Source organism: Dermochelys coriacea, chromosome 7, assembly GCF_009764565.3.
Source record: "Dermochelys coriacea isolate rDerCor1 chromosome 7, rDerCor1.pri.v4, whole genome shotgun sequence".
NCBI classification, from domain to species: Eukaryota; Metazoa; Chordata; order Testudines; family Dermochelyidae; genus Dermochelys; species Dermochelys coriacea.
In genome coordinates, this window is record NC_050074.1 from 38,544,836 (window position 1) to 38,572,664 (window position 27,829).

The 27,829-nt window shown below is 40.6% G+C and overlaps 1 long non-coding RNA gene across 1 annotated transcript; it reads left to right on the plus strand.

Moving 5' to 3' along the window:
• Positions 1 to 2,290: 2,290 nt before the first annotated feature.
• Positions 2,291 to 15,847, plus strand: LOC119859154. Its single transcript, XR_005294115.1, has 2 exons — positions 2,291 to 2,418; positions 14,968 to 15,847. It is a non-coding gene; the product is annotated as an uncharacterized LOC119859154 (long non-coding RNA).
• The last annotated feature ends 11,982 nt before the right edge of the window (positions 15,848 to 27,829 follow it).

Below are 27,829 nucleotides of genomic sequence, written 5' to 3' on the forward strand. Positions count from 1 at the left end.
GGCAGCCATGATGGTAAAGTTTGTGCCTTCTACTTTTTTAGTTAGCAGTTACCCTCTTTTTCTTCCTCTCCTAATTCTCCCCCACAACGTCTTTTGTTTATGGACCCCAAAAGGAATAATGGGTGGAATAGACATCCCCTCGTTATTTTGTTTCTCCTTTAGGCATAATTTGCAACAAACTAATTTTGGTTTACTGATTTACAGTCCCACTTTTTCTTGTACTTAAATGACCCCCATTTTTTCATTAGCCATAAGGGATGCAGCAAGCGGGCAGGATTGTCAGAGAAAGATCTTTATTAAGCATGCATAGAGCCATTGTTACATGCTGAGAGGCCCATGTTCTCTGATAGCAGCCGGGACCCACCTTGCATTTCTGAGCCCCTGGTATTAACCAACTAGATCCACACCTGAAAATTGGCCCCTTCTTCAGTTCCACTAAGTTTTTCCTCATAACATTTTTGTGAAGTTGACAAGTATTATGGCTATTTTTTGGATGGGGAACACAAATAGAAATTAAGTGACTTGCCCAAAGTCACATGGGAAATCTGTATCAGACACAAGAACAGAAGCCAAGTTTCCTCAGTCCCCACAGACACTTAACTTATGGTTCAAAGTCTTAACATAAAGACCAACCTTTCCCCCCTTCTGTTTTCTATGATACCTTAAAACCGAGATTTTCTTTACAGAACGAAGTTTAATTATATTTGTGTCTCCCAATATGCTCTTTTCCTACCAAGACTTGTCGTTTCATAACCTTGTTGTGTGTGGATAATCATATTAAGCTCTACCAGAACTCCCTGATTTACTAAAAGTCATGGCAGCAAAGTATGCTTCAGAGACCTAATCTGTTTAACAGCCTCCCACTTAAATCAGGGATCCTTGAAAAAAGCCTGATGCTCTAGAGCTTTTGCTAAGTTTGATACACAGATAAACAATAACTGTTTCCAAATCTAATAACAGCCAGCTCCAGATATGATTATGAAATTACCAGGAATTTAAAAAGTGACCTTCAGCAAGAATATTTTTAGTACTGAATTATCTTGACTGAAAAAGGGAACTTTTGCAATGAAAATAAGTCAATATAAAAATAAGCATAATTATACCCAACTTATACTTAATTATACCCAACTTATCATATACTGTAGTATCATCTTTTCTGACAAAGACAGCCTTCCAAATTTCTGCTCCAAAAACTGTTTACGTAGTATTTCGCAAATCATAATACCAATACTCTTGAGAGAGATGCAAGTGTTCATTATTTCTATTACAGTGACACCTAGGAACCCTAGTCCAGGATCAGGGCCTTGTGCTGGGCACCATACAAAGAAGTAACAAGGAAGCCAGTTGCTGGCTCACCATGTTTACAATCTAGTGAAGGTATCAGTGAATACTGTCAAAGAAAGTTAACCATATGCTAGAGACATGTTTTATTTACTACCAAACTTTCAAGTGGATGAAAAGTTAATAGGCCTTATTCTGCAATGTGATCCAAGCGGGCAGATACTTATACCCAGACAGAATCCCACTGAAGTCAGTAGGGCTCTGCAAAAGCACATGCACCTGCCCACATGAATCAGATCACAAATCTGGTCTGTATCTATTAACTACAAAGATTAAATTCCAGATATGTCCAGGCCCAGCCAAGCTAATGATGGAAGAATGACAAGATTCAACTGACAAATTTTGTATACTTAAAACTGAGGGTATTTTGGATTTTTGTAATAGTTAAAAACTCTTGACACTTACATCTTAGTCACAAAACACTGGCATTGTTCATGACAGTAATGAGTCTTGTTGCTTAGATACCTTACTCTTCATTCTAAGGAGAAAATCACTACATCCAATCATATTACATAAGCACCAATGTCACATCCACCTTTAGGCAAAGATAATCTAGAACAGCAGGGCTAACAACCACCTCTGAAGAATACACTCTACAGTACTAGTACAATTATTGCACCTAACTAACTAAAGTACCCTAAGAAACACGAGACATCGCCTTTTCAACATTGTATATTATTTGTTTACATATTTAAAGGGGTTTGGGGGTTTTTGCACATAGAACTCTTCTTGCATGTCTTCAAATGGCCTTGAGATGGGATAGACAAGGCCCAGAGGCCCCCTGTGGGTGGCTGCAGCCTCCACCTATCCCAGGAAAGGAGTAATGGAGCTAAATCCTCCAAGCAGCCTAGAGAGAGTGTGCAGGAAGCAGCCAATCAGAGCCCAGGAGGTCTATATAAAAAGGACTTGCAGAGCCAGGGATAGGAAGTTCCTTACTGGAACTAGAGAAGTGCAGTGATGCTCCTGGCTGGCCAAAGTGAATTGCAGCACCATGGATAGCTCAATGCTGGCTGGCACTAGGGGATTGAGGAAGAGCTCCTGGCTGGCTGCTGGGCCTGAACATAGAAGAGCCCTGAGGTAAGGGTGAAGCATTTGTGGTGGCTGGGGCTGCAGGGAAGTGACCCAGGGAACTGAAAGCAGTATCATTAAAGAGGCATGGTGTTGTGTGGCTGCTATACGTAGTGTCCCTGGCCTGGGACCTGGAATAGTGGGTGGGCCTGGGTCTCCCCCATAAGCCATTGGGGAAGTGGCCTACAATCGGACAGTGCAAAACCCCCAGAAGGGGATCTGAACTACTCAGTGGCCCAGCCAGAGCGCTGGGGTCAGAAGGGTCCAGAGAAACTGAAACCATCACCTCTAGGGAGGACACCAGGGGGGTATGGCCCGATACCAGGGCTGGGACTGTTTGCAGACATACTTGACCAGAAGGAGGCACTTGTGAGAGGTAAGTGCCATGCTGTGACAAGCCTTAAGATGTTCTATAAACAAACTCTAAAGATGGGGCAACAACGATTGTACAACTCCTAAACAGTCTTTTGCCCCTTCCATGAAGATAACAATTTGAAATTATCTATTGTCACACTTTTCCATTCACAAAGAGTAAACATACTTTGCCACAGATTTTAGATTAAGAAAACAAAATAAGAGCAATAAAAGTAATGTTTCATACCATGAGTCTCCCCTGATAATCTGTACAAACCTTGAAAACAAATACGCTGCTGAAATTTTAACAGATGTAAGAGTTCTGTATATAAAATAGGAAAGCATCACAATTTCATAGCTCCATCACCACATATGGGAAGTCACATGGGCCTTGAAGGGAGAACAGATTAAGGATCAGTGAATGGGCTTGGAAATATGATAGTTAACCTTCTCTATGGCAGACATCTGTCTGTTTCTAGACCCAAATTAAACTTTTTAATAGGCTTTGATATGTTAAATAAATAACCTCTCTGGATTATATTAAAATTTAATTTTTATGTTCTGTCCACACTTCCTGATTTTTGGACCAACAAGGGGCTAAAATAATGTAAGAATGGTTGTTCACATGGTATTTTCCCTTTGACCGTGAGCAGAAAGCACCAGATATATGACAAGAAGATTTACTCATAAGACATCAAGTAAAATTTGCAGATTTAAAAGGTTCAAAGTATTATCTGAGCTTTGAGGTGCTTACCAAAGCATAACCTAAACTCCATACCATTAGCTCATCTCTTTGGATAGATATATGATTTAGGACAGGGGTTCTCAGGACCAATTTTTTGGTGGCCGCAAAGCCACTCTCACACTTTTTCATAAAATACTTAATTAGCTTTAGGAAAAACAAATAAATATGTACAGATACATGTCCAAATTATTGTAATTTATTTATTGCTAGCTGGTAAGTCTGTTGTAAAAAGTGATATTAAATGTAAAAGTATCACTTTTCATGAAACCTTACTCATCCCTGGCAAACCTGGGGACAAATTAAGCCCAGATGGCGCATCAGGGTAGGCAGTAGGGGCCAGAGATGATGAGTTGTGGCGGGTTGGGGGACACAGTTCGGGGCCAGAGCCCAAAGCCCCGTGGCCAGGGGATGGGGATGGAGCCTGAAGCCATGAGGCCAGAGCTCGGGGATGGAACAGGGAGTGGGAGGGTCTGCTGTCCTCCCTCCCTCTCCCTCCCCGATGCAGTCACAGGCCAGGAGGCTGTGGCCACAAGAATCATAGAAGATTAGGATTGGAAGAGACCTCAGGAGGTCATCTAGTCAACCCCCTGCTCAAAGCAGGAGCAACACCAACTAAATCATCCCAGCCAAGGCTTTGTCAAGCCAGGCCTAAAAAACCTCGAAGGATGGAGTTTCCACCACCTCCTCAGGTAACCCATTCCAGTGCTTCACCACCCTCCTAGTGAAATAGTGTTTCCTAATATTGAACCTAGACCTCCCACACTTCAACTTGAGACCACTGCTCCTTGTTCTGTCATCTGCCACCACTGAGAATAGCCAAGCTCCATCCTCTTTGGAACCCCCCTTCAGATAGTTGAAGGCTGCTATCAAATCCTCCTCACTCTTCTCTTCTGAAGACTAAACAAGCCCAGTTCCCTCAGCCTCTCCTCAAAAACTCTAGCCCCCTGACTATTTTCGTTGCCCTTCTCTGGACTCTTTCCAATTTGTCCACATCCTTTCTATAGTGAGGGCCCAAAACTGGATGCAATACTGCAGATGTGGCCTCACCAGTGCTGAATAGAGGGGAATAATCACTTCCCTCCATCTGCTGGCAATGCTCCTACTAATGCAGCTCAATATACCAAAAGCAAAGGTACGCTGCTGACTCATATCCAGCTTCTTATCCACTGTAATCCCCAGGTCCTTTTCTGAAGAACTGCTGCTTAGCCAGTCAGTCCCCAGCCCACAGCAGTGCATGGGATTCTTCCTTCCTAAGTGCAGGACTCCACACTTGTCCTTGTTGAACCTCATCAGATTTCTTTTGGCCCAATCCTCCAATTTATCTAGGTCTCTCTGAACCCTATCCCTACCCTCCAGGGTATCTACCTCTCCCCCCAGCTTAGTGTCATCCGCAAACTTGCTGAGGGTGCAATCCATCCCATCATCCAGATCATTAATAAAGATGTTGAACAAAACCGACCCCTGGACCGACCCCTGGGGCACTCCACTTGATACCGGCTGCCAACTAGACATCAAGCCATTGATTTGTATCCGTTGAGCTTGATAATCTAGCCAGCTTTCTATCCACCTTATAGTCCATTCATCCAATCCATACTTTTTTAACTTGCTGGCAAGAATACTGTGGGAGACCATATCAAAAGCTTTGCTAAAGTCAAGATACATCACATCCACTGCTTTCTCCATATCCACAAAGCCAGTTATCTCATCACAGAAGGAAATCAGGTTGATCAGGCATGACTTGCCTTTGAGTCCATGTTGACTGTTCTTGATCACCTTCCTGTCCTCCAAGTGCTTCAAAATGATTTCCTTGAGGACCTGCTCCATGATTTTTCCAGGGACTGAGGTGAGGTTGACCTGTCTGTAGTTCCCCGGGTTCTCCTCCTTCCCTTCCCCTTTTTAAAGATGGGCACTATATTTGCCTTTTTCCAATCGTCCAGGACGTCCCCGATCGCTGAGAGTTTTCAAAGATAATGGCCAATGGCTCTGCAATCACATCAGCCAATTCCCTCAGCACCCTCGGATGCATTTGATCTGGACCCATGGACTTGTGCATGTCCAGCTTTTCTAAATAGTCCTTAACCTGTTCTTTCACCACTGATGGCTGCTCACCTCCTCCCCATACTGTGTTGGCCAGGACAGCGTGGGAGATGACCTTTGTCTGTAAAGACCGAGGCAAAAAAAGCATGGAATACTTCAGCTTTTTCCACATTATCTGTCACTAGGTTGCCTCCCCCATTCATTAAGGGTCCCAACTTTCCATGACCTTTTTCTTGTTGCTAACATACATGTAGAAACCCTTCTTGTTACCCTTCACATCCCTTGCTAGCTGCAACTCCAGTTGAGTTTTGGCCTTCCTGATTATACCTCTGCATGCTTGAGCAATATTTCTATACTCCTCCCTAGTCATCTGTCCAAGTTTCCACTTTTTGTAAGCTTCCTGGTGGCTGCATTTGAGAAACGCTGATTTAGGACTGTAGCGGGGCAGTCATCCCGCTCCGGCCCTGAAGGTGTTAAAACAGCCCTGAGAAAGGGCTGCCGCAGGGGAGCCAATAGGGAGGCTGATTGGAAAGGCAGCCATGGCTGGAGCCACACCCCAATCAGGCCACACCTGGCCCTGTTATAAGGGCGGTGAGCTAGAGTCTCTCTCTAGCAGTGGAGAGAGAGAAGGACCTAGCTGCCTGGGAGAGAAGAGTACCTGGAGTGGAGCAGAGCTAGGGAAGGGCCAGAGGAACTGGGGAGCTCCAGCCTGGAAAACCCCAGGTTGCAGGCTTTGCTAAAGGCTAGGAAAGTTACTGGGGCTACAGAGGTGTAGCCTGGAAAGAGGAAGAGGCAGCTGGTCCAACCCCCTTGCCGATGATAAGTGGATTACAGACTTCAGTCTGCAGCAGTGAGTGGGGGCTAGATGGTGACTGGTAGTAGCCACTGAGGCAAGGTGAGGATAGAAGGTTGTGGGTTCCCCCAGGTGGGGAGACCTAGATTGTGGGTTACTGCTGGGGGCAGAACTCTGATGTAGAGGGGCACCAGGTTCCAGGAGGGACATGGGGGGACAGCGGCAGCTGAGACACTGGCCTGCAGAAGGTGCTCTGGAGAGCTAATTCACAGGATGACTAGCAGGAGGTGCCACACCAGTGAGTCCTTGCTTCAATACAAGGACCTTTACATATATTGTGGATGCTAAGCTTCAGAACAGTCTGTGTGCAAAACTCTCCTCAGAAACTTTAGAGAAAAATTTCCCTAATAAGGGCTATACCAAAATGATGAATAAGACCCAACTTCTGTCTTCAAGAAGTACAGCAGAAACAAATAGAAAATATAAACATAAGTGCCAGGAGCTCACAAGGACATTTCCTCTCCAACTCATCTATGACATTGATTTAGAATCTGCTGTGGCTCAGTATGAAACTTGGGGGCAGAAATATCCCCCCACAAAATGCTATGGATGTAAAGAATGAAAGGCTAGCACATCTGTAGCATTTACATTCTGTGGCAATGCCACTATAATTAAAAAAAATGCTGACTAAATATTAGTTAACTGTGGATTAGGCTAAAAAAAAATCCTTGATCACAATGTTCTTTTCAAGCTAAGGAAATAATCTGTATGTGTCTGTCATAGGGTGGGGTTCCCTCATCTTGGATTCTTTATTGCAAACAGGCCTCACCTATTCCTCTGTAGGTTCAACACTGGGCACTTTATTTCCCATGTGCTAGACAAATGCTTGTGCCTGAAACATAAGGCTTTTACTTTTTTTCCAGACACAGGGTCAGAGAGGGGCAGGATCTTATTTCTCTGAGATCTTGGGCTTCTCAGCCCTTCCTTCCAGCATTCCCCCCCCCTCCTTTCTCTTAACTGTCCTCACCTGAAGAGCTGAATCACCTTGTTTAGTTCAGGGGTTTTCAAACCTCTCTTTCTGAAACCACCCGCCAACATACTATTAAACTCCATGGCCATAACTGGTGTTCTGCATATGAAAGCCAGGGTCAGCGTTAGGGGGTAGCAAGCAGGGCAATTGTGTGGGGCCCCTGCAAAACTACAGTATTTGGGCTTTGGCTGCAGCCCAGAGTGGCATGGCTTAGGGCCCCTGGCTTCAGACCCATGCAGTGGAGTTTTGGCTTTCTGCCCTGGGGCCCAGCAACTCTAACACTGACCCTGCTTTGCAGACCCCCTGAAACCTGTGGTAATGGACCCCTGGTTGAGAACCACTGGTTTAGTTATCCAGTCTTTAACCAATTATCTCTCCAATTCGGGCCATATGGAGATGCTTGCAAAGTGATGAGCGAGCCTTGGGGTACTCACCCTCTGTCAGTGTCATTGGAACTCACTAAGATTGAATGAATGAGTTAGGAAAAGAATGACAGACAGGGTTAATGGCAGGAGGATACATTGTTATGAATTGTAAATGGCACAATTGTTTTATACTACTGCATCAGCTGAGAGTTCCAGACTTTCCTTGTGCTCAAAGCTGTTCCATACTTGGAATGAACCATAAAATAAACAAAAGTACAGTCTGCATGCAAGATAAGGTATCTAATCCCCACACAGGGCCGAAGACTTCCTGGTTTATCCTGGAGACAGGTATTTGGATTGAATTTACCCCTCTATTCCTGCCAGAAATGTCATGTCTGAGGGGAAGGCCCTTCCCAGCTCTGAGGGCTACAGGGAATAAAGAGAAGAAGGTAGACTTCAAGGGGCTGCCACGATGGGGAGAATACATCTCCTGGGGCCTAGAAGAGTTTGGGTTCAGAAGGAATAGGGATGAATAAAGGGAGAGCCAGGCTCTCTTAGGGCAGGGAGGTTTAGATGGCTTCACTACTCGGAGAGTGAGAGAGACCCTCCAGAAATCACTGAGGAAAGTGAGGGTTCACATACACGTCAGAGTTCTACTCTAATATTCCTCTCTTGCTCCACATCTGCAGGCCAAAATGCATCACACAGATCTGACTGCACAATTTTGACTGTGGTATGCAGAGCAGGGGAAGATCCCCATGTCTGAGAACTTGTGTGTTATCACAAGATGAAGGTTGCTTGTGCTTGAATTTATTTTTATCTGTTTAGTTCATAGTTCCATTTTATTTTACATAATTATTTTATTTCTTTTTAAACTTTATGCTAGCTTATCACCTGCTTTGACATTTGCTCAGTGGGCTTTCATTGTATTAGTTACTTACCTAAGTTGGATAGGGGACTGCTAACACTGAATTATTTTTCAGGCAGGAGGGAAAATGAGTTTATGGGCTGGATTCAGAGGGATAATGGGGAATGTATAACAAACCCACCTGTACTGTTCGCTTTTAAAAACAATTTGAAAGTAGATGATCAATTCTAGACCCCTGTTTTCTAATTCTAATTTATTACTAAATGGATTGGCTCCTTAAAGACGCACATATCTACAAAAAAGCACTAAATACTGCACTGAAGATTTCTTTATAGTGTAAGTACAGTTAAGGGCTTATTGCATAAGAGGTAGAGACTGATTACTCTGCATTCTTACAGGGGATTGTTCTTTCATTTCCATGAAGAATAAATATCTGCAATACATTGTTTATCCACCATGCTCTGTATGCTTGCTGCTGCAAAACTGTACGGTTTCTCAACATGTGAAACCAGCACAAAGGGTTGGTTCAGCTTAATTCAAAAAGCAAAGAAGTTTGATATTTAAATGCTTTCTCTAATTTCCATATATTGGAACGGGGGTGAATATTCTCAAGAGGAACAATATACACACTTCCTAAGGCTTCCTTTGAGGGCTGATGAGGGGAAGCAACTGTTCTCCAAGCATGAAGTAGTTTGATTTATAGAAAAAGGTACACAAATAGAAAACTCTGGGCTGATCTTTTCTTTCAGCCATTGTATGTGCTTTGAATCTTTTTCATTATTATTCAGAATATGTATCAAGGAGCGTAGTGTTTGAAATAATGAATGGGATCTGATCAGTCCCTGGTTATTATAAAGCCAGACATTCGTCATACTCATTAGCAAAGATGATTTAGCAGGATGTTATTTTGGATAGCAATAGAAAGGCTGCATTGTGAAAGGCTTTTCAAGCAAGTGCATGTCTGTGGACATAGCTAATGTTAAAATAGGGAACAGGTTGTGTGGCCACAGCTTGCTTTATTTACACAGAAATAAGCATTAAATATCAGCATCGACAGATACAGACTATTACTGTGGAAACCTTGAGAGCAGGTATACTGCTCCGATAGAGACACAACCCATACTAAAGCAAGCCATACTCAAGTGCTGCTTCTGCTGGTTTGTGACTGTAATTCTCAATTAGGCAACAACTACTCATACCAAATCTTTATGTTGATTCACCACCATTACGTTTTCAATTGGACATGTTTGTATTGGAGTGATGAGCCTCCAAAAAAGGTGAACAAATAAAATGTATGGCTTCTGGTAAGGTGAGGTAACATATCATTATTATTAGTGGAGACATCTCAGGGAGAGCAGGGTAGGCTTTTTTTGAGTTGGACACAGTGTGATCTTTAACCCCTCCTACCAGCCCTGCAGACTCACTCTGGGAGTCTAACTGTTTGTGCATCATGAGTAATAAAGGTTCAGTCAGCCAAATCTGCCCTGAATGATACCTACACAAGCCCTTTGTTCTGTTCTCTGTATGTTCTTGTACTGCCCTCATCACCATAGTATCAGAGTGCCTTCCAGTCATGCATTAAGTGTCATGACCAACATCTATTGCATGTTAATTTTCTCTCTCACCCTTCACCTGGGGAAGAATTGTGTGTCCAGTACAGTGTTGTCTTTTTATAGGGCTTTGTTTTTAAAATGTATACACTGCTATGTGTTAGAGAAAGTAAGGTGGAAGAAGTGCACCTTGCACTTGGAGTGGAAGGGGATGAGGTCTGTGATAGTCCTTAGTGCCTATCACAGTTAATTCCACAATCTCAGACCAGCCCACAAGAAAGATCTGTCTCTTGCACAGATTAGGTTTATTCTTAGGGTAAAAAATTCCATTCCTTTTGGACTCTGCCTTCTGTGACAAGTATACAAGTCCAATGTCTTCAGTGGAGCTTCAGTTTTTGGCTCTTCAATTGGTAATTTGGTAACTATTGTGCTACTTTGAGAACCAGAATAAAACCCAGGACATAGCTGCATTGCTGACTTGAATTTAAAAAAATATTAAATGTATTTAGTAGCTAAGGTCGGTGGATAGGATTCTAAATGCAGATGGGGAGTAGATAGTCTTTAAAGTTAAATTCAGATTTTTAAAAATCTGACTTTCCTGTTTCAGGCACTATTGTGTCACTGGAAAAAATGTGAATATCTAAACTCTAAAGAATTGTCCTGAAAACTTTAAATATAAATATGTATACCACTGGTCAGTTACCTTAGGTTTACAAAGTGCCATGGAAACCATCCATGAAAACCTTAACTATACATTTCAGATCAATCAGCTTAGTGCATTCCTTCCTATGGTTAACATCTTCTGTGCTACAAAGAAAACCTCTCTCCATGATTTTTATATACATAATTCCCATAGAGTTAGAGGCAGAAAAAGGTCTTGAGAAAGAATGGTATTGGATCAAATCAGTCAAAGTTAGTCCTTTTATTCCCCCTCTAATTTCACAAGGAAAACATGTCAAAGTTAAATATTTTTCCCTTGCAATTCAGCATAAGATATTTAAAATATAAATGCTACCTGATTAACAAGAGATGCGTAGGATGGGCTTAACAATAGAAGGCTAGAATTTCATCTAGTTCGTGAAGGGCAAAAGGACTGGTAACACTGAGATTTAGAGTTGAGCATAATACTGTTACTTTCAAAACCTCTATTGTGTTATGTAATAGTACTGACCTAGACCTTGTTTGAAGCCCTGAAACAGAAGGAAGGAAACATTTCATACCAATTCCAAATCCCAGAAAGTACAAACTAAAAACTGCAGCAGAGTCCTGCAGAATAAAATAACCACACAAATGGAAGCAGTAATTTACATTAGCACATTTTTAAGATATTGAATACTAATTGTGACTGGTTCAGTCACAGAGACACCCCCCCGCTTGAGGTTGTCACCTGACATGCTGGAATTGCAGGAATCTGAGCCCATTTTCCACTGTCAGCTTGGGATTCCAGAACCCTGCCTTAAGTCAGACACACTAGTTTGCTGCAACACAGACCCAGGTCTGGTCGACGCCCCCCAAAGCTGGAGACTTTAACAAAACTGCTTGGAAAGTCACCCATCTCCAGCACCCAGACACCCAGCTCCCAATGGGATTCAAACCCCAAATAAATCTGTTTTACTCTGTATAAAGCTTATACAGGGTAAACTCAATTTTTCTGCCCTCTATAACACTGATAGAGAGATATGCACCCCAGGTATTAATCACTTATTCTAGGTTAATAAACAAAAGTGATTTTATTAAGTATTAAAAAAAGATTTAAGTGGTTTCAAGTAATAACAGACAGAACAAAGTAAGTTACCAAGCAAAATAAAACAAAACACGCAAGTCTAAGCCCAATACATTAAGACACTAAATACAGGTAAATGTCACCTTCAGAGACATTCCAATATGCTTCTTTCACAGACTAGTCTCCTTTCTAGTCCGGGCCCAATCCTTTTCCCTGGTGCAGTTCCTGTTAGTTCCAGCTCAGGTGGTAACTAGGGGATTTCTCATGACTGGCAGCCCCCTTTGTTCTGTTCCACCCCCTTTTGTATGTTTGGCACAAGGTGGGAATCCTTTGTCTCTCTCTCTGGGTTCCCACCTTTGCTTCTAAATGGATTCCCGGTTTAAGATGGATTCCAGTATCATGTGACATGTTCATATGTCCTGTGAGACTTCATTACCCACTGGCTGGCACACAGGAAGGCCTACAAGTAAAGAAAGCCATTAACCACCAATTGTCCTAATTAATGGGAACCATCAGATTCCAAGCCAGCATTAATGGCCCACACTTTGCATAGTTACAATAGGACTTCAGAGTAATACTTCATATTTCTAGCATCAGAAACAAGAATGATACATTCATACAAATAGGATGAACACACTCAGTAGATAAGCTTTGTAATGATACCCTACAAGAGACCTTTTGCCTAAAGCATATTCCAGTTACATTATATTTACACTTATAAGCCTATTTCCATAAACATATGGAATGCAACGTCACACTAACCAACACACTTTAAAAATATGTAGTCAGTTGCAAATGATTTCCATGGAGAGGCTTTTATTTCAGCAATGTAGGCATCTATACCATGCAGTACAAGAACCACAGTGCAAGCTGGGGGTGGGGAGAACGGGAAAAATAACACAAAAGCTAACTCAAATACACCTTAATAAAAAAACAGATCTGGCAAAAGGGTAAACCCAGTAACTATAAGCCAATACAACCACCAACAAAAGGGACTAATTATGTTAGTATAAGGAATGTGTGAAACAATGGAATCAAGACAACAACAAAACTTGAGGTGTGCGTGTGTGTGAGGGGAAGAATATGGAAAACTTATGTGTAACTTCATCCTTGTTCAGACTGTAAAGTACAGATACCTTCATCACATAAAATGTTTAAGCTATGGCTTAAAACAGTCTGTCCCTGGGACCTAACCCAAAATGGAAAGCACATCAAAACAACAGAATTCATTAGATTTTCACAAAATGTCTCTCTGAAATGTGATTTACATATTAGGAAAGGTATTATGCTGTTTGTACAATTTAGTTTTAAATCTACCTACACATCTGCAATAGTAATTTTTTTGAAAGTCTTCAACCCACTTAATATTTTTACAAAAAAGAATCTTGGGTTTTTCCTTAGCATTGGAAACAGAACAATGGCATTATAACATTCACACACTAAAAAGCCAGGATGGGCAGCCTATCAGGAATTGAAATGTACTAAAACTCATGATGGGGTATACTAGACCCTGAGGTGCCCTCCTTGGGGCCTTGTGGTTCTACCTCACCCTGTCCCAGAAAAGAAGCAGTGAAGGTGCTTCCAAGAATGGGTGAGGTGAAAGCAACCAATCAGAGAAAGTGTCCGCTCATCTAAAAGGAGCGGCTGGACAGAGCAGAGTCAGTTGACTGGAGCCAGGAGGTGCTTCTAGCTGGTTGCAGCTGTTTCAGTACCTGGACAGAGCAGTTGACGGCAGAGACTGGGGAAAGCAAGCAAGGTGCTCCTGGCTGACTGCAGGGACTCAAGCAAGACCTGAATCCTGACTTTAGGATAAAGCTGCTGGGGTTGTGGGGAAGTGGCCCAAGGAACAATAGCCATAGAGCTAAAGGGAAGCAGCACGTGGCTTCTATTTATAGGGTTTCTGGAGTAGTGGGTGGGCCTGGTTCCACAGGTGGAGTGGCCAAAGCCCTGAAGAAGGGGGATTTAAACTGCTCCAGGGAGCAGGCTGAAGACCCTGAAGAGGGTCAGCATTTGTTGACTCTGATAACCCCTGGAAGGAGACTGAATTGAACTAGTGGCTCAGCTGGAGAGCTGGGGCCAATGAGGTTCACTACCGAGTGAAGAGTCTCCAGGGAGTGAGCCCTGGGGGCACTGGTCCATAACAGAGCAGAGACTACTGAAAGCTAGCCTAGAAGGGGTGAGACAGTTGTGAATTGAGCCTGGAGGTAGGGTTAAAGATTAGTATGTTTACCACACACACTGTGAGAGTACTGTGATAGGCACTGTTGGATTATGTACCCTGGAAGGGGTTTGTTTTGTTGAAAACCCACAGTCTGTGTGTAACTCAGCCAGGTGGCTGAGTCTTTGAAAACCTGCCTGACAGATTAACTGCTAACAGGGGTCACCGCAAGAAGCATAACAGAAAGAATGCAGGCAGATGCACCTGGCCAGCAGAGGGTGCTTGCGAGAGGTGAGTGTGCACCCCATTACAAAACCAGAGAATTAAATTTTCATGTTTGGGAAAACTAGCTCTGGATTTTATAAATGCAGATTTTTCTTTTTAGTGACCCAGAGGCATTATTTTAAACAAACACACACACACACACACACACACACACACACACACACACACATTGCTTCCCATCCCCACAGTAATTTTAGGGAGTGAGATACGGTTGAACCAGTTTTACATTGAAAATAATATATTTTTAAATAATATAAATTCACAAATAAATAAAAAATTAGTCAATAAACTAAACAATAAATAAGGCTATGTTTTAGTCACAGATATTTTTAGTAAAAGTCATGGACCAGTCATGGTCTGTAAACGAAAACTGATGGGTCCATGACCCGTCCATGACTTTTACTAAATACCAGTCCTGACTAAAACTGAGCTAGCACCAGCTGCTGCAGAGGTCACAGAAAGTCACAGAACCTGTGACAGACTCCTAGCTTTAACAATAAATATAGGAAATACAAAGTTAAGGATTAAAAGGCTGTAAAGTCAAGAAGTCAGGAAATACAGAATGAACGTTGCCCATGCAAACTTAATTTGGCCCATTTTGCATATGTATTATGATACATAATCCTGTATTTCTTTTATTTTAAACACAGGTTCCCTGATTCATTCAATGCAGGATGCATCTGCTCTAGGAAGGAATCAAGGTTGTGTGGTGAAGAGGTCTGTTATCTGTAGCCTCTATCTCATTTGTTGCAGAGGTTGGAAGTCTTATAGAGAAAGCATTGTCTTGTGTTAGGGCATTTGAATGCTGCCCTGAAGATGTGGATTTTACCCCTGCCTCTGCCACCATGTTCCTATTTGATGCTGGGCAAGTCACTTACAGCAAACTTTTCACAAGTAGTCACTTGTGTGTGACTGTAGACTGAAGACTGTATCATAATGCATACTGTGAAAATGCAGGAATAGTGTTATGAATTATATGTATGACTGTACCTATCCACTTTGTATCACAACCCATTGGGGATGGGGGTTAATTTTCTACCCTGGGTCAAGGGAGAAAGGGTAGGTGTTTGAGACGTAGCCACTGGCTCTGTCTGGGCTGGAATTAACACATTTCAATGAAAAACCCTACTGAGACAATGGAATCCTCAAGGACCCAACATTAACTCCTAGAATTAATTGCTTCCTACCACCTGTCTGTAGCTAAACAGAGCAAATGGCCTCTCTCTGTAGAATAAAGACTAGAGGTGTCAGCTGGCTGTGTTTTAAGCCATCTATTGTGAATGCAGAACACAGACTGAGCAATATGGCTCCCAAGAGCATGTGGCACATTGGGGTAGTCTCCTCTTCCAATATGGACTCTGACTTACTCTTGGCTTTGCCATATAACTTAAGGATTTTCTCATTGTGTTTTCTAGTTGATTAATTTCTGAACTTTTTTTTTTTGAAAGCTAAATATTTAGATAGCCTCTGCCACCAATTTGCAAGAAGCAGATAAACAATATACTTGTAAATGAGCTGGAATTTTGTATCTCATTGTTACTTTCTTCAAAAGGGTTATCATGACAACCAACTACTCTTTGTACTCACAGTGTAACTTACCCCTGTACAAACCCAAAGGAGCACAGCAGCTGTTTAGCCAAACCCTGTCTGGTTTCATTACAATTTCTACTCTGACTCGTCTTTGTAATAACATTCTAGTCATCTGAGGTAAATTGGTTACCCATGGCAGCTATTGCCATAATAACCATGGCAACAGCGACTCTTCCTACATATGCAGATAGATTGGAGGGAGTGAATGATGAGTGGTGGGTTATCTCTGTCACAATGTTGTCACAGCAGCAGCAGGGAGCATCAAATGTGCACTGTGTGGAAAGAAATCAGGCTTTTCCTGTGTTCCTATTTACCCACATTTCCAAAAAAAAAATCATCATACAAACAAAATACACTTTGGCAATCATTCCACCAATGTGTGAATTTGTGGCTGAAATTAGTGCAGACTCCCCATGGCATGTTAACAAAAAAGGTTTTGGAAAAAAGGTGAAAAGATACAGACCCTGTAAAACAGAACTTTTAGCTACAATCTCAACTTTGGTCTCACTTGTGTAAGGTCATAATATGGTCACTCTTTAAAAAGCTTTCCAATTTTCTCAAACCGCTTGAACACATTACCAAACTCTGTAGTATGTCCCTTTATTTCTGCAGGTATCTATATTAATGATTTATAATTCTGACCATCACCGCAGTATCTGAGCTCCCTCTATATAAAATCAGTAGCAACAGTGAAGTCCCTAGTAGACTTCATGGAGTATCTGGCATATCTCCCTGTTTGCATTTAGCTACAGTACTGATGAGATTCTCTTTTTGTGTGTTCTACTTCAAAAGATTCTTTCACTACAGGCTTGATGCCTAATATTATTGAAATGACCGTAAGTAACAGGAACTTTCCATTTTTTGTTTTAGAGGGCTGTTTATGGTTTATTCACACCAGCATCACCTTAGCATCAGAGTGATGTTATGTGCGAAAAAGCCAATGGAGGCATCTTAATACATAATAATTTTCCTTTATGATCATAATTCAGAAAAGCATCCATATTTGGGAGACTTGAGTATGTGCTTTTCTGAATTAGAGCCTAACTGAGATGAATCCTTCTCTTCTAAGAAAGTAAAGCATTGCAACAGCCAGTAATAAACCAGTAGAGCAAGTATTGATGTCTTGGTAAAGCTTGTTATCTTTCACAGTACTATATCAGAGAGTGGAAATTAATATTTCTCTGTAAATCCATAAAAGTGTATAAGGATTTAGAAAAATTATGTATATCATTATTGAACCAGTTATATTCTCAATATGACTAGTTACTGTGGCTAATTTATGAAAACACCTGTTTTTACCATTACTATGTTCTCCTACAATATCATACATTCTGTCTATTCGCCTGCTGTATATGATCTAGATTCTAGATTGTGAGTTCTCTGGTGGGAGGGTTTATTCATTTCTGCAGTGCCTAGCATCAGGGAACTTAATTGTGTAGGATCTTTCAGTGCCGCTGCAACACAAATATTACTTTCACCTCTATGAAATATTTAAAGATTCTCACATAGGCACCATTATCATTTTTCTAAAAGGAGACACTTTGTTGCTTTAGTCTCTAAAATTCAGGAATTTTATATCTTGCAAAAGCACACAGCTGCAGGCCCTGGAGAAACTGACATAACTAAGTCATGCCAGCTTCACTGCAGCTCATATGTCTCTCTAGATAGGGTGCTTAAATCTGTTTCAGTCTGATTTTTGAGCACAGAGTCAACATAACAGGCTTTGAATTGCCAAGTCTGTTGCATGGATGAAACTCTAGAAGTAAAATCCAAGAGAAGTTCAACACTTTCACTTCAAAGTTTCCTTTGCAATAAGCATTCTTCAGCATCTTCCCCCTACAATTGAATTCCTCTGCTTGACAAATTTTCCAGGAAGTCCTATGACAGACACCAAGGAAACCTGTTCAGATCATTCCCTGTGTATCCTATTTATCATACAATTCTTGATTTATTGTCTGTGATTAAGTCCAGTGTGAAATGATCTTGGCCATAGCTCAATCATGTACTACCTTCACAATCATACCTCCTTCCATGTCATTCTTTATTCTTATTAAATCAATAGAGCATACTGAAGTTTGCCACAAATCAATATTTCAGTGTTTTTATGGGCCATCTTTATCACAAATGTTTTTAAACTACCTGCTCAAACTGCCTTAGATCAATAAACCATTTGCTATTGCATGCTACTGTCTGCTGTTACATCTCCACCTAAATTTGTCATTTCAAGACCATCTGCCTCTGCTATTCTGTTCTTCAGACAAAGTATTCTTCTCAAAACCCATCATCCTATCTCCATTTAAATCCATCTCTCAAAACCTGCCTATATGATGCCTACAAATCTTTGTCTGTCACTGGCTAAGTTAAGTGGTCACCTGTGATTACTCAGAGTACTGAGACCACTTGTATATGCGAATGCCTTTGCTGTTAGCTGTTCCCTGTCCACATTTGTCTGCTTATCTATCAGTCGCATATTGTCATGGTCCCTGCTCCAGAGAACACAACCTCTATCTTCAATGTAGGGTCTAGTCTGTAGGACACATTGAAAAAAAAATCAAGTACCTAAATCCCCAATGATATTCTAGTAGGAATATGCAGCTTGTTTTGGGAAAAGCTAGTATATGCTAAAGCTATCAGTAGTCTTTTTTTTAAACCTACTGTGACAGAGGATAAATTGACTTTTACAGTGCTGGGAAGGAAAACATGCAAAAAGTAGAAAAATTCATTTGTTTTCACGATGAGAGCTGATTGTGGAATAGAAATTAAGCTGATTAAAGGGTAGAACAACTCAGGTTTTTATTTCCATTTAGTTCTACTGACTATACATGAGACAGTATGAAAACATCAAAATATCCACTGGGGAAAAAATTCCCTGGAACCTAAAGAACTGATGGTTGAGGAGGATTCAAAACTCAAATACAATTTGTTGGAATGAGAACAGTTTCCCTAGCTGATATTCAACAACACTGCCTTGACATGAAGGAGAAAAACATGAGCACAGAAGAGCACCAATGGCAAAGCCCTGGTCATCTTTCTCACTCAAATATTCATATGCCATTAATTGACTTCCCTGAGGCTATTTGTATCAGAAAGCCATGCAGGATTTAGCCATAAGTGCTATGACAGAAATATTAGGTGAAATCCTGGGCCCACTGAAGTCAATAGCAAAACTCCCATTGAAGCCAGCAGGGAAAGGATCTCACCCATTTTTCTTCCAATCTAGGATATCCCCATATCTACTCCACCCACAGCCATGAGAGCTGATGTGTGATTTCTTCCCCCACCCACACTTGAAATTTAGCCAGTGGCTACCACAGAAGGCTTTGTGCATGTTTAAAACAATAAAAACCTGTTAATTATTTCAAAAGAAACCTATAACTATTTCCTAAGATATACTGGGGCAGTCTGTCAGAATGAGGAATCAAATCTTCATAAGAAAATAAAAATGCAAAATGCACATTTAGTTAAGAGGGTTTGTTACAAAACTCAATAGAGCCAATTTTTTTCCAGAAAGGAACATTTTGCTAAGGTACATTTCACATGAAAATGGCCAGTTTTCAAACAAAAGTGAGTCCCTTTATAGACTGAATACTGCTTTCACATCCAATAGCATGCAGAAATTGAATTAATCTGTTTTATCATTTTAGTATTTTATTTGGTAGGAGTAAGATCTTGATGCAATACCCATTTGATTTAAATTGGAAACATGGAGAATTTATGCAAAATTATGAGAGGGCATAACTTCTGCTTAAGTTTCATGAAAACTGCACTATGAATTTCATATAGTTCATGATTTTTGTACTATTATATATATAAAAAAATTTAAGGTCAGCCTAAAGAGAACACAGCATTCAGTTAAATAATATGCAAAAACACACTTGCATTTATTCTTTCTTCAAATTAAGCTTATTTAACAAATGGTAAACACTGACTAGATCAGCAGGTGTTTTAGCCGCTCTATTTTGTTATGCCACCTGTGTTAGTAATCAAGTGCATCTGTTTGCACATCTAGCAAACTGCTGTGTTTTATTGCCCTCCCAATCCATCTTATGCTTTGAAATGCAGATGAGAAGAGCTAGTAGGCAAGTTGGAGATTTCTCCAGCATAATTTCTGATGTGAGACAATTGCCAGAGATTTTTTAGCATTTGTTTTGGGTCCTGATTACACCACTGAAATAAGATTCACCCCTTAAATAGGTTATAGGACTCTTTAACTGGCTAGGGCCAAATCTGGAGTCAGCATTTGTTTAACACAGCTTCTTTCACTGCTTGGCTCCATCCACACTAAAAGCAGCCCCTGAACTTTGAGGAGTTCAATTTGTAAAATTCAAAATCTGGACTGAGGCCCAAATCAGGCAGCCCAGGCCCATTGCTACACAAAAGAGCCTTATTTAATAGGGATGTTTTACATTCCTATAGCACCTTCCACAGGAGGACTTCAATGTATTATGCAGCAATATGTTCAGCCTTTAGTCTCCCAAAATTGGGGAGGAAATTGTTTGATCTTGTGTAAAGTGCATATGGATGATATAGATCTGAATGCCCTGTGACTGCATGTAATGACAATGGCAGCAAGCACTAATGACTTAAGCATAGCCACACTGGTAAGTAAGTACCATGCCCATTTTACAAGAGGAAAAATTTAGGCAGAGGTTAAATGATGTAATCATCATTAAGGAACAAGTCTACGGCTGAGCCAAGAAAAAAAAATTCAGGTCCCCTGACCTCTACTCCTATGTTTTAATTAAGCTTTCCCTTTGAATAATTCCAGTACAAAACAAATTCAAATTCCAAGCAAGTTGTTCCCTAAATAAAAGGAACCTATTGTGAACTAGTAAAATCCTCATATATTATAGCTCCAAAAATATATGACTAACAGAAGTGATATATTCAAGATGTTTATGGATTATTTTCCCAGAAATGCTAAATGGGCATGGGCAGGTATGGTGCTTTTTTCCCTTTACATGTACTGTTCATAGGAACCAAACAGCTCCAAGTACATTTTTGCTTGTTTCTGCCCAATTAAATAAAGTAAGAACAAAGAAAACAAGAACAGTGAGGCAGCTGCGCCAAGGATCCAGCACTCCTTTCTCTCTCTCCCAATCTAATTTTTCATTCATTATGTAACAGATTTGAAAGGCAACATAATCAATACCAAAAAGAAAAGGATTACTTGTGGCACCTTAGAGACTAACAAATTTATTAGAGCATAAGCTTTCATGAGCTACAGCTCACTTCATCGGATGCATTTGGTGGAAAAAAACTAATCAATACCAGTACTGAAATGGGGTTTCCTGCATAGTAGAAACTTAGAACAATATCTTTGTTAAAATAGATTCTTTCCTTGAGATTCTATAGTGCATAGCAGGAAGCACAGTATATTTTCATGAGATTATACTATTCTATTTAAAGGTAGCAATGTATTTCGAGTTACTGGAAGAATTATTGGGGAGATGTTAGAACTGGTAGAAAGTTAGTCTTTGGACGAAAATAAAAGATTTTTGGGTCAAAATTTCAATTTTTTTCCTCAAATGAACCTTCCTCCCCCTTTGTTGTAGTTTTTGGTTTTCAACAAGTAGTATTTTCAATTTGTTTAATATACAAAGAAATGAACACCATTAGGAACAAAACAAATTGAGTAAGGTGTCATATAGGAGGCCCTGATACTAAAAGGATTAAAATTTATCAATACAGGATAAACTTCCATATACTTGGCAGTAAAACCAAATCTTGTTGTCATAGCAGAGCATGTCTGTGATGTTAAGAGGACTGAAGTAATGAACCATATAGTGGGCTGAAGCAAGGTCAGCTGAAATACAAAGGACATGGGGTTATAAAATGCTGCCATCTCAAAGAACATAGTGTCTCCAAAAACATGGGGGCAGAGTGAGTGAATGTCTGGTCAGAAGAGTCAGGGGATAGGGTATTTCAACTAGCCAGTGCATTCAAATGACTTTTCTAGTCTTCATTTAGCTAGCTAAAGAAGAAAGAATTGGTATATTCCAGGTTAAGAGAGAGACATTTGCTGCAAATGAACTACCATAAAAGACAACTGAAGACATATCTCCACAAGCATCTTGAAAAAAAAAATAGTAACTGCCACACATGGAGCAGGAGGGACCCTAAGACGGTTACCATACAGTAAGTAGTAATGATTCTAGGATTTCACATTGCTGTTTGGTCATAGGCTCTGCTGACAGATTTTTTTTACCATAAAAACGGCATGGTAATATTTTAGCATTCAAAAAGGAGATAAGCTGTATTTTAGAATGAATGTATTCTACTCCCACAATTGACTCTTGTGACTATGGATATGAAACTAAGCCAAACCTGAAAGCCAATCAGATATTCATGCAAATTCCCATAAAAGCTTTTATTTAAAAAAATTAAAACAATTTGCAAAAATGTATAACACCATTCTGGAAACACAAGATACATACATCCTTTTAAGGCCGTGGAAAAATAAGTCTACAAATGAGCATATTAGGTGAAACTAGAAAAACAAGTAGTCTGAGGAAGAAAGTATTTAGTTGACCAGGGAAGAACTACATCATTCAGGTAACTAGGCCAAAAAAAAAATAAAGCTTTATTTTATAAATGTCTGGATTTTTAGCAATCTTTGTAGGTTTTTTTCCCCCATATTCTGAGAACTAAACTATACAGAACTGACTTATTCCCAGGCTTTAGATATTAACTTTACCATCAAGGTGCCCCATACTCCTCTTAACTGAGCGATAGCACCTGGAGTTTCTTCCTTTTTCCAGTATAATCCTAGAGACAGGAGACTAAGAGATAGATAATCAGCTGTACATTTATACAGGATAGCTCTGCTTTAACTGAGATGCCTAACAGCATAGCAACCATGCTTAGAAGTCACTTGGAGTCATTCTGAATAATTTTTGTACTGGCTTGCTTGTTGCCCCACAGAAGATAGTTGCCCTTTGCCACATGTGAGGCAACAGCTGCAGAGAGATTTTTTTGTCTATAAATTGTTGCCAACATAATTTCTGTTCCATTTCTAAATGTCGTTAATTCCTTCTATTAGTTTAGCAATTAAGCCAGGAATGTAAGACTTGGGAAGCAACTGTTTCTATACCTGTCATGCGTCTCCTACATCCTCCTACCCTTCAGGAATGGAGTGCATCATATTTTCCACTAAAATAAAATACAAAAAAAGACCAGACTGTATGTCCCCATGGCCCCCAGAATTGCTTGTCCAGAACCTCTGGCATGTGGTCCAGCCTCTCAGAGCCTTATACTATGTGGTCCCTGTAGTGCCATTACAAAGGAATGAAATTGTTCATTCCATTTAATGTATGCAGTGTAGTTGTAGCTGTGTTGGTTCCAGGATATTAGAGAGAGAAGGTGAGTGAGGTAATATCATCCATTGGACCTGGGTGACTCAAAAGCCATCTTCCTCCCTAACAGAAATTGGTCCAAAAAAAAAAAAAATATTCTCACCGATCTTGTCTCTCCATTCCCATTTAAGATACTGTCTCCCACTAGAAAGAAAGATACACTGTAAGGTGGGAATTTTTGAATGGCTTTGCTAGAAGCATCAATTCTGCTCTTGGAATATCACTAAAAGTGGAAATCATACATGAACTAAGTGTGATAAAGGGAGTCTTTAAAACTCCATTTATTTTCTTTTGAGTCCCACTGGATCAAAAATGGGAGCATGCACTTAGAACTGTCAAATGGATTTTAGTGAACCAGGGTATGACCAAAAGCAGGAATGGCTCTATTTATACTGGCCATCTCACTTCGGTGTTCTTCTGTCTGTACAAAAGACCTGGCAAGATTTAGAGAAAGATCAGACAAGCCATTGTTGTGTATGTTTTTTCAGCACACTTCTTCCAAATGTCCTATACCCTTCCCATTAGATGTGTGTCTTATCTTAGGAGACAAGCAGCTTTAGTCATGAAAAACACAAAAGAGATGCATCATTAACAAATATGTTTTTACCACACAAGTATGTTCTCTTTATTTTAGGGTGGCTATATCCTGTGATATGCAAGAGCCTGCATTGTAATCTTCAACTTGCTCTGCAAAATATAATCTATTGCTGTATGCATCACACCATGCCTGTATTAAAGAATATGCTTGCAGAAGACAATAGCTAGTCAGGTATATTTCTCTTCACTATTTCTTAAATGATCTCCATTATTTTAGGTTTTTCAAGGTTTCTGCAGTACAATAATTTAACTTTTACTTGTTACAAAGAAAATAACCAGTGTTTGCAATATTTTATTCTGATGTTAAGCATCATGTGAGAAAGATTTAATGCTAACAGTAACAAAAATGTTACAGGCCACATTCATACTGCAACTGCCACTGACCTTCAATAGGAGTTGTGTGTGAGGAAGACTGTGGCAAGTGAAAAGAACATGGTATTTCATAGCTTTAAAACATGTATCACTATGTGAAATTTTGACCCTACCACAGATTAGTTTGTTACTATAAATTTGTACAAGAGACCTTAGCCACAGCCTCTATGAACAGAAGATAAGGAGTACTTGTGGCACCTTAGAGACTAACGAATTTATTTGAGCATAAGCTTTCGTGAGCTACAGCTCATTTCATCGGATGCATTTGGTGGAAAATACAGTGGGGAGATTTATATACACACCCAGAGAACATGAAACAATGGCTTTTATCATACAAACTGTAAGGAGAGTGATCACTTAAGATAAGCCATCACCAGCAGCGGGGGTGGGGGGGGAAGGAGGAAAACCTTTCATGGTGACAAGCAAGGTAGGCCATTTCCAGCAGTTAACAAGAACATCTGAGGAACAGTGGGGGGGTGGGCGGTGGGGAGAAATAGCATGGGGAAATATAGTTTTACTTTGTGTAATGACTCATCCATTCCCAGTCTCTATTCAAGCCTAAGTTAATTGTATCCAGTTTGCAAATTAATTCCAATTCAGTAATCTCTCGTTGGAGTCTGTTTTTGAAGTTCTTCCTAAAAACACCATCCTAGCCACTATGGATGTAGAAGCCCTCTACACCAACATTCCACACAAATATGGACTACAAGCTGTCAGGAACAGTATCCCCAATAATGTCACGGCTAACCTGGTGGCTGAATTTTGTGACTTTGTCCTCACCCATAACTATTTCACATTTGGGGACAATGTATACCTTCAAATCAGCGGCACTGCGATGGGTACCTGCATGGCCCCACAGTATGCCAACATTTTTATGGCTGACTTAGAACGCTTCCTCAGCTCTCGTCCCCTAATGCCCCTACTCTACTTGCGCTACATTGATGACATCTTCATCATCTGGATCCATGGAAAAGAAGCCCTTGAGGAATCCCACCACGATTTCAACAATTTCCATCCCACCGTCAACCTCAGCCTGGACCAGTCCACACAAGAGAGCCACTTCCTGGACACGGTGCTAACACGTGATGGTCACATAAACACCACCCTATATCGGAAACCTACTGACCGTTATTCCTACCTACATGCCTCTAGCTTTCGTCCAGATCATACCACACGATCCATTGTCTACAGCCAAGCTCTACGATATAACCTCATTTGCTCCAACCCCTCAGACAGAGACAAACACCTAGAGGATCTCTATCATGCATTCTTACAACTACAATACCCAACTGCTGAAGTGAAGAAACAGATTGACAGAGCCAGAAGAGTACCCAGAAGTCACCTACTACAGGACAGGCCCAACAAAGAAAATAACAGAATGCCACTAGCCATCACTTCAGCCCCCAACTAAAACCTCTCCAACGCATCATCAAGGATCTACAACCTATCCTGAAGGATGACCCGTCACTCTCACAGATCTTGGGAGACAGGCCAGTCCTTGCTTACAGACAGCCCCCCAACCTGAAGCAAATACTCACCAGCAACCACACACCACACAACAGAACCACTAACCCAGGAACCTATCCTTGCAACAAAGCCTGTTGCCAACTCTGTCCACATATCTATTCAGGGGACATCATCATAGGGCCTAATCACATCAGCCACACTATCAGAGGCTCATTCATCTGCGCATCTACCAATGTGATATATGCCATCATGTGCCAGCAATGCCCCTCTGCCATGTACACTGGTCAAACTGGACAGTCTCTACGTAAATGAATAAATGGACACAAATCAGATGTCAAGAATGATAACATTCAAAAACCAGTTGGAGAACACTTCAATCTCTCTGGTCACTCGATCACAGACCTAGGAGTGGCTATACTTCAACAAAAAAGCTTCAAAAACAGACTCCAACGAGAGACTGCTGAATTGGAATTAATTTGCAAACTGGATACAATTAACTTGGGCTTGAATAGAGACTGGGAATGGATGAGTCATTACACAAAGTAAAACTATTTCCCCATGTTATTTCTCCCCACACCCCCCCCCACTGTTCCTCAGATGTTCTTGTTAACTGCTGGAAATGGCCTACCTTGCTTGTCACCATGAAAGATTTTCCTCCTTCCCCCCCACCCCCCGCTGGTGATGGCTCATCTTAAGTGATCACTCTCCTTATAGTGTGTATGATAAAACCCATTGTTTCATGTTCTCTGTCTGTGTGTGCGCGTGTGTGTGTGTATATATATAAATCTCCCCACTGTATTTTCCACCAAATGCATCCGATGAAGTGAGCTGTAGCTCACGAAAGCTTATGCTCAAATAAATGTGTTGGTCTCTAAGGTGCCACAAGTACTCCTTTTCTTTTTGTGAATACAGCCTAACACGGCTGCTACTCTGAAACCTATGAACAGAAGGTAGAAGTATATAGATTATGAAAGGGAAAAAACAAACAAACAAAAAAACCCCACCACCACAGACTCTACCAGAACTAGATAGATTCTGCACAAAGACAGAAAATGACAGCATACCTCATTTCATTAATTTGAGCTTTTCAACATCAAGAGCTCTTTTTGATTTCAAAACGTAAAATACTTAAGCCTCTCTCTGTATGTTGCATTTTTGTTTTGCACCATAGTACTTCATCTACCCATTCTTGCATTGCTGATATTCCAAGCAGTTTCCATTTTTTAATTTAAAGTTTTGGTCCAAAAGAGAGGAAGCTTGCTCATTTGGGAGGCAAATGCCATTTCTTTCAGGGGTATTGCTAGAAGAGCAAGTTAAAAGGGTCTTTTAGATATAGTTTTCTATATTTAAATGATACACTTAAGTGAATATTTATAACATCCCTGAATATTTGGAATTTAGCCTAGATCATTTAACAGATTAATGCAAAATACAAAGTACTGCATTCATGCAGGTTACATTTTGTAAATTAGTACACAAGTAGTCTCCCATTCTTCCTTAACATGCTTCCCACATACCCCTTTGGAAGATAAGTCATTCTTCATTTAATACTGCATCTGAGAAATTTGGTATGGTGAGCATAGCATAAATTTGACACATACACTGTCAAATAGATACAGTTATGAATGGAGGAAATCTAATGATTCATTTGCAAATATTACCAGAAGCTTGTATATGGGAGTGCACACTGAGCTTCAAGCGATGGGGAGGATTTAAGTCTCTGTAAATAAAGCCTAATCTTTTACCACTTTTCTAGTTTTAAATGTCAACGGTTATTGTTGGATTGTTGGAGTTGAGAAGCATTCTGGCATACTTAGTTTTAATATCAGTGCTCAATTCGTAGAGGTATTTCATTTGCAAGGATCTTTCTTTTTGTTCAATTGACAATGTCACTTGTCTTAGGCCTTCATTATATTAATTCTTCCGGACACTCATTTGAGTTTAACCCAGAGAGTTTCAGCAAAGGTAAGACTGAAGGGTTCTGGAGAGGATGGTAGCAAGGCAATTCCAGCAATCTACCATAAAAGGAAGATATGAGGGACAGAGCAACACCAAAAGTGTGATGGCATCAAGAGATGGTTTAACAGGAATGAGTAGAGCACACTTTTCTTTAGAGAAACTCTTATCTTTT